This window comes from Theropithecus gelada, unplaced genomic scaffold, assembly GCF_003255815.1.
Source record: "Theropithecus gelada isolate Dixy unplaced genomic scaffold, Tgel_1.0 HiC_scaffold_16142, whole genome shotgun sequence".
NCBI classification, from domain to species: Eukaryota; Metazoa; Chordata; class Mammalia; order Primates; family Cercopithecidae; genus Theropithecus; species Theropithecus gelada.
Window position 1 is genome coordinate 39,567 of NW_020257927.1, and position 7,018 is coordinate 46,584.

The 7,018-nt window shown below is 39.8% G+C and overlaps 1 pseudogene; it reads right to left on the minus strand.

Moving 5' to 3' along the window:
• Positions 1 to 125: 125 nt before the first annotated feature.
• LOC112617388 lies at positions 126 to 5,240 on the minus strand (annotated as a pseudogene).
• Positions 5,241 to 7,018: the final 1,778 nt, after the last annotated feature.

The following is a 7,018-nucleotide window of genomic DNA, read 5'->3' on the forward strand; positions in this document are numbered from 1 at the left end:
GGTTACAGGTGTGAGCCACCATGCCCAGCCAAGAAATGAAAAACCCTCCAAAAAAAAAAAAAATCAATAAATCTAGGAGCTGTTTTTTGAAAAAATTAACAAAATAGGGCCGGACACAGTGGCTCACGCCTATAATCCCAGCACTTTGGGAAGCCAAGGCGGGGGGATCACCTGAGGTCAAGAGATCAAAACCAACTTGGCCAACATGATGAAACCTGTCTCTACTAAACATAGAAAAATTAGCTGGTCATAGTAGCACGTGCCTGTAATCCCAGCTACTCCAGAGGCTGAGGCAGCAGAATCGCTTGAACCCAGGAGGTGGAGGTTGCAGTGAACCAAGATCCTGCCACTGCACTCCAGCCTGGGTGAAGTGCAGTGAGACTCTCTCTCAACTGGTTATTCTAGTTAGCAGCTCCTCTCTCTAACTTTTTATCAAGGTTCTTAGCTTCTTTGCATTCAGTTAGAATATGCTCCTTTTTAGCTCAGTGGAGTTTGTTATTACCCATCTTCTGAAGCCTACTTCTGTCAATTTGTCTATTTTATTCTCTATCCAGTTCTGCACCCTTGCTGGAGAGGCATTGCAATCATTTGGAGAAAAGGCACTCTTGCCTTTTGTGTTTTCAGTGTTTTTTTTTTACTTTTTTTTTTTTTTTTGAGACGGAGTCTTGCTCTGTCGCCCAAGCTGGAGTGCAGTGGCGCAATCTTGGCTCACTGCAAGCTCCGCCTCCCAGGTTCACATAATTCTCCTGACTCAGCTTCATGAGTAGCTGGGACTACAGGTGCCTGCTACCATGCCCGGCTAATTTTTTTGTAGTTTTAGTAGAGACGGGGTTTCACCGTGTTAGCCAGGATGGTCTCGATCTCCTGACCTCATGATCCGCCCGACTCGGCCTCCTAAAGTGCTGGGATTACAGGCTTGAGCCACCGCACCTGGCTTCAGCGTTTTTTTCATTGATTCTTTCTCATCTTCATGAGTTTGTCTAGCTTCGATCTTTGAGGCTGCTGACTCTTGGATGGGGTTCTTGTGGGGACTTTTTTGTTGCTGTTGTTCATTTCTGTTTGCTTTTCTTTCAGTGGTCCGGTCCCTCTTCTGTATGGTTGCTGTGGTTTGCTGGGGGTTCACTTTAGGCCCTATTTATCTGGTTGACTCCTGCACCTGGAGATAATACTCAAGGAGGCTGGATAACAGCAAAGATGGATGCCTTCTGCTTCCTCTGGAATGTCTGACCTCAAGGAACACCAATCTGATGCCAGTAGGAACACAGCTGTATACGGTGTCTGACAACCCCTGTTGGAGTATCTCACCCAGTTGGGTGGCACGAGGAACAGGACCCATTTAATGAAGCGCTTTTATTGTCCCTTGGTGGAGGGGTATGCTTCACTGGGGTTAAACCCACTTCTCTGGGCTGCTTGGATTCCTTAGAACTAGCAGGAGGAAAAGCTAAGTCTGCTCGTCCACAGAGACTGCGGTCACCTCTCCCCTTAGGGACTCAAGCCCAGAGAGATCAGAGTTCTGTCCCTGAGCCCCTGGCTGAAGCTGTTGGAGTTCCTGCAGGGTGGCCCCACAAAGTGAGGAGGGATGGGTCAGAGTCAGGCCTGAAGAGGTGCTGTAGCTGCAGTCTGGCACAGTCAGTGTGTTGGGCTGTGGGGGACACCTCTTGGAACCAAGCCGTCCAGCATCCCTGTCTCCAGCAGGGGAAAAGCTCCGCCAGGAGCTATAGAGATAGCTGCCTAGTGTGTTACACAGCTATCAGTCCCAGTACTGGTTGCTGCCCCTCCCCAAGGAGCTCAAATGGCTTAGACAGCAGGCAGCCACAGCTGTGGTGCTGGTCACCCCCCGCCGGGAACTCAGCAGGCTTAAACCAATTTTAGCTGAGAGGTTATTGAGAATCTGCACAGCTCTGGGGTTGGGACCCTAGGCCCCGGTGGCATGGGTTCCCGAGTGAAACCTTTCAATCTGTGGGTTGCACAGTTCCATGGAAAAAGCATGGTTTTGTCAGCTAAGTAGGACACTCATTCACTGCCTCCCTTGGCCGGGGGATGGGGGCTCCCCTGCCCTGTGTGGCTGTCAGGTGGGTGGCTGCACCACACTCTTCTTTCTTCCTCTCCCTGGGCCATGCCAGCTGCCTGGTCAGTTCTGATGAGAGAACTTGGATACCTCAGGAGCCAGTGCAGGATGCACAGGCCATTATGGTTCTTTTCGGTGGGAGCCTCTGATCACCACTGCTTCTAGTTGGCCATCTTTGCCCCGCCCCTAAAAGTTTTTTTTTTTTTTCTTTTTTTAATTTATTTTTTATTTTTTTTGAGACGGAGTCTCGATCTGCCGCCCAGGCTGGAGTGCAGTGGCCGGATCTCAGCTCACTGCAAGCTCCCCCTCCTGGGTTTAGGCCATTCTCCTGCCTCAGCCTCCCGAGTAGCTGGGACTACAGGCGCCTGTCACCTCACCCGGCTAGTTTTTTGTATTTTTTAGTAGAGACGGGGTTTCACCGTGTTAGCCAGGATGGTCTCGATCTCCTGACCTCATGATCCACCCGTCTCGGCCTCCCAAAGTGCTGGGATTACAGGCTTGAGCCACCGCACCCGGCAACTCTCTTATAATTTCTAAGATATATTTTGTAACAAATTTTATGCTTGCCACACTTTATGTAAGAATTCAATAAGATTCTTCTTTTACAAACAAAGAAAAACAATGCTAACTGATTTAATTCTTTCACAAGTGGACAGTGTATGCCTCTCACTTTAATTAACTAATCTCAAAGTTATGTTGGTAAGCAAATTCTCCACTCAAAACCATTTTTTTAAGCACATTAAAAATACCAACTTTTGGCCAGGCGCAGTGACTCATACCTGTAATCCCAGCACTTTGGGAGGCCGAGGCGGGCAGATTACAAGTTCAGGAGTTCGAGACCAGCCTGGCCAATACGGTGAAACCCCATCTCCACTAAAAATACAAAAGTTAGCTGGGCATAGTGGTGCGTGCCTGTAAGTCCCAGCTACTTTGGAGGCTGAGGCAGGAGAATTGCTTGAACCCAGGAGGCAGAGGTTGCAGTGAGCTGAGATCATGCCACTGCACTCCAGCCTGGGTGACAGAGCAAGACTCTGTCTCAAAAAAACCAAAAACCCACCAAGTTTCTCAGCAGAACCTACAAAGTACCATGTAAAATAACATGGTAGGAAGACAAGTGAGAAAACTGTAGCTGTAACATAGAAAAAGGAGAAAAGCTGTGATGTATACATCCTTGAAATGAACGTAAGACAAACAAAACTGAAGATAATTAAAAAAATAAAGAAGCAGAATATGTCTTTAAATTCAGCAAGAGTGAGCTTTGCATCCTGGAAATAAAAATGTCCTCTCAACATGAAGAATCAATGTAATTTCTTCTCCATTGATATTTTCCATTCTGACTTAAAGTTACAAACTAACTCCAGAAGAAATACTTACGGCTTATCACGAAGCATCTGCTACACAGCAAGCACTGCCGTATTTGCTTGCTGCATTTATACACAAAAACATCCTCTTGACTTATGGAACCCTCCCTAGTACTTATCTGAACAAATTTGCTCAGTAAATAAATAAATTAACTTATGACAATTTTAAAAATGGAGAGGAACAATAAGTAAGTAAAAGTGAGCTTATATGGGGTTCTCCAAGTAAAAGAAACAAATGGAATCTTCTAACTAAATAAAATATAACTTAATACACTAATTGTGGAATTACATCTAAAGATCGTTTTGTGTACACTACTAAACTTCATAAAAATTATTCTTATAATCCATGACATAATGTATACTTCATAAATTATAAAACAAAAAAATATATCTAAGAAAGAAGAAAAGTATGGGTCTAGCACGAGTACCAGCCAAGTAAAACCAAAGAAATTTCAAGGGGAGATTCTTAACCATAAGATGTAAGATTTTACAATAATGAATTCAATACAAACCAGAGAGTATAGATTTGCTTTCCACATTTTTGAGGTTTTTGGTTTTCTAGTAAATTAGTCACTTTATTATAATTTGTTTTGTTCTAATATTTTTTTCTGAAAATAGGTACAAACTCAGAATTACACAAACACACTTACTTCATAATTTTCTTGCACCTAAATACCTTTAGAGTGATATATGTATATATTTAACCATATGTAAATCAAAACTAAAAGTCTATATGTATCTGTTTACAGGCATAGTGGCCACATGTTCAAAGAAAAATATGTAACATTTTTATTTACATTCCTGTATGATTTTTATTATGACCACAAAAATGACCTTATAATAAACAACAATTTAAATGTACATTTCAAAATAATTAAAAGTGTAGATTTGGATTGCTTGTAATTCAAAGAATAAATGTTGAAGATGGTGAATCTCTCATTTACCCTGATGTGATCATTACATATTTTATCCTGGTATCAAAAATATGCCATATATGGCAGAAATATATATACACACTATGTATCCACCGAAGTTAAGAAAAATAAGTTTGTCAAGGCAAAAATATATATATATATAGTACTACAACCCTCTTTATATTTGTAATGTTTGTCCTCAAAAGAAATACTAAGACATGTATTTTCTAAAAGATATTCCGACAGTAATTGCATTTTTAATGTTTTTATTAAGTATAAACTGTGATGTTAAGATGTGAGCAGATATTAATGGCTTTTCCACATTCTTTATAGGTGTACTTTTTTTTCAAGTATAAATGCTTTCCTATGTGATAAGGTGTATTGGTTAAATGTTTTGCCACATTCTTCATTAAGGAGTTTTCTCCAGTATAAATTATCTTGCAATCAAATGTGACTACCATTTAAAGGCTTTGTGACATTACTGACGTCTAGGGTTTCTTGACACTATGGTTTATGTTTAGAGAAGTTTAAGGTGTTCTCAAGAGCACTGTCATATCTTTTGGATTTGTAGTTTATCTCTAGTATGATTTGATAACTTATTAAAAACTTTGCCACATTCTTCACATTTGTAGAATTTCTCTGCAGCACAAATTATCTCACGTGTAATAAAGGTTGAAATGTTTTTAAAGCTTTTGTCATATTCTTCATATTTATAAAATGTATCTTCTGTATGAATTATCTTATGCTTAGTAAGAGTTGAAGATCACTTAAAGACTCTGTTACATTCTTCACATTTGTAGGGTTTTTCTTCAGTATGAATTATCTTATGTGTGGAAAAGTGTGAGAAATGGTTACAGGTTTTGCCACGTTCTTCACATTTGTAGGGCTAGTTTCCATTATGAATTATCTTATGTTCAGTAAGGTTTGAGGACCAGTTAAAAGCTTTGCAACATTCTTCACGTTTGCAGGGTTTCTCTGCAGTATAAATTGTTTATTAAGAATTGAAGAATGGTTATAACATTATTCATTTCACATTTGTAGGGTTTCTCTCCCATTGAATTATCTTGTTTAGTAAGAGTTCAGGACTGGCTACAAGTGTTCCCACTTTCTTCACATTTGTAGAGTTTTTCTCCGGTATGAATTTCCTTATGTCTAGTAAAGTTTGAGAATTGATTAAAAGCACTGTCACATTCTTCACATTTATAGAGTTTGTCTTCAGTATAAACTATCTTATGTTCAGTAAGGTCTGAAAACCAGTTAAAAGCTTTGTCACATTTTTTATATTTATAGGTTTTCTCTTTAGTATTAATTATCTTAAGTTCAGTAAGGTTTAAGGACCAGTTAAAAGCTTTGCCATGTTCTTCACATTTGTAGGGTTTCTCTCTAATATAAATTATCTTATATTCAGTAAGATTTGAGAACCCATTAGAAGCTTTGCCACATCCTTCACATTTGTAAAGTATCTCTCTAGTACCAATTATTTTGTGTTCAGTAAGTTCTGAGAAACACTTAAAAGTTTTGCCAAATTCTTTGCATTTGTGGCGTTCCTCTCCAGTATAAATTGAGAAGGTTTGAGAACTGGTTAAAAGTTTTGCCCATTCTTCACATTTGCAGTGTTTGTCTCTAGTATGAATTATCTTATGTTCAGTAAGATTTGAGGACTGACTAAAAGCTTTGCCACATTCCTCACATTTGAAGGGTTCCTCTTCCGTATGAATTATCTTATGTTTGGTAAGATTTGAGGACCGGTTAAAAGCTTTGCCATATTATTCACATTTGTGGAGTTTATTTTCTTTAGGAATTCTCTCAGTTTGAGTAAGAGCTGAGCAATGGTTAGAAGCTATGCCACATTTATTACATTTGTAGGGTTTTCCTCCAGTATCAATTATGTGTATTTAAGGTGTGAGGACTGGTTAAAGGCTTTTCCACATTCTTCATATTTGATGGGTTTCTCTTCAGTATGAATGGTTTTCTGTCTAGTAAGGTTTGAGGATTGGTTAAAAGTTTTGCCACATTCCACAAATACACCATGGAATACAATGTAGCCATAAAAAAGGGTAAGTTCATGTACTTTGGACGGACATGGATGAAGCTGGAAACCATCATTCTCAGCAAACTATCATAAAAACAGAAAACTAAACCACATGTTCTCACTCATAGGTGGAAACTAAACAATGAGAACACTTGGACACAAGGCAGGGAATATCACACACTGGGGCCTGTCAGTGGGTGGGGGGCTGGGGAGGGATAGCGTTAGGAGAAATACCTAATTTAAATGACGAGTTGACGGGTGCAGCAAACCAACATGGCACATGTATACCTTTGTAACAAACCTGCACATTGTGCACGTGTACCCTAGAACTTAAAGTATAAAAAAAAGTTTTGCCACATTATTACATTTGTAGGGTTTCTCTCCAGTATGAATTGTTTTATGTCTAGTAAGGCTTGAGGACTGGTTAAAAGTTTGCCACATTCTTCACACATGCACGGTCTTCTCTAGTATAAATTATCTTATGTGTATTAAGGTTTGTAAAATGGTTGAAAGCTCTGCCACATTATTCACATTTTTAGGGTTTCTCCCTAGTATGAATTAGCTTATGTTTAGCAAGGGTTGAAGGATGGTTAAAAGCTTTGCCACATTCTTCACATTTGTAGGGTTTCTCTCCAGTATTATT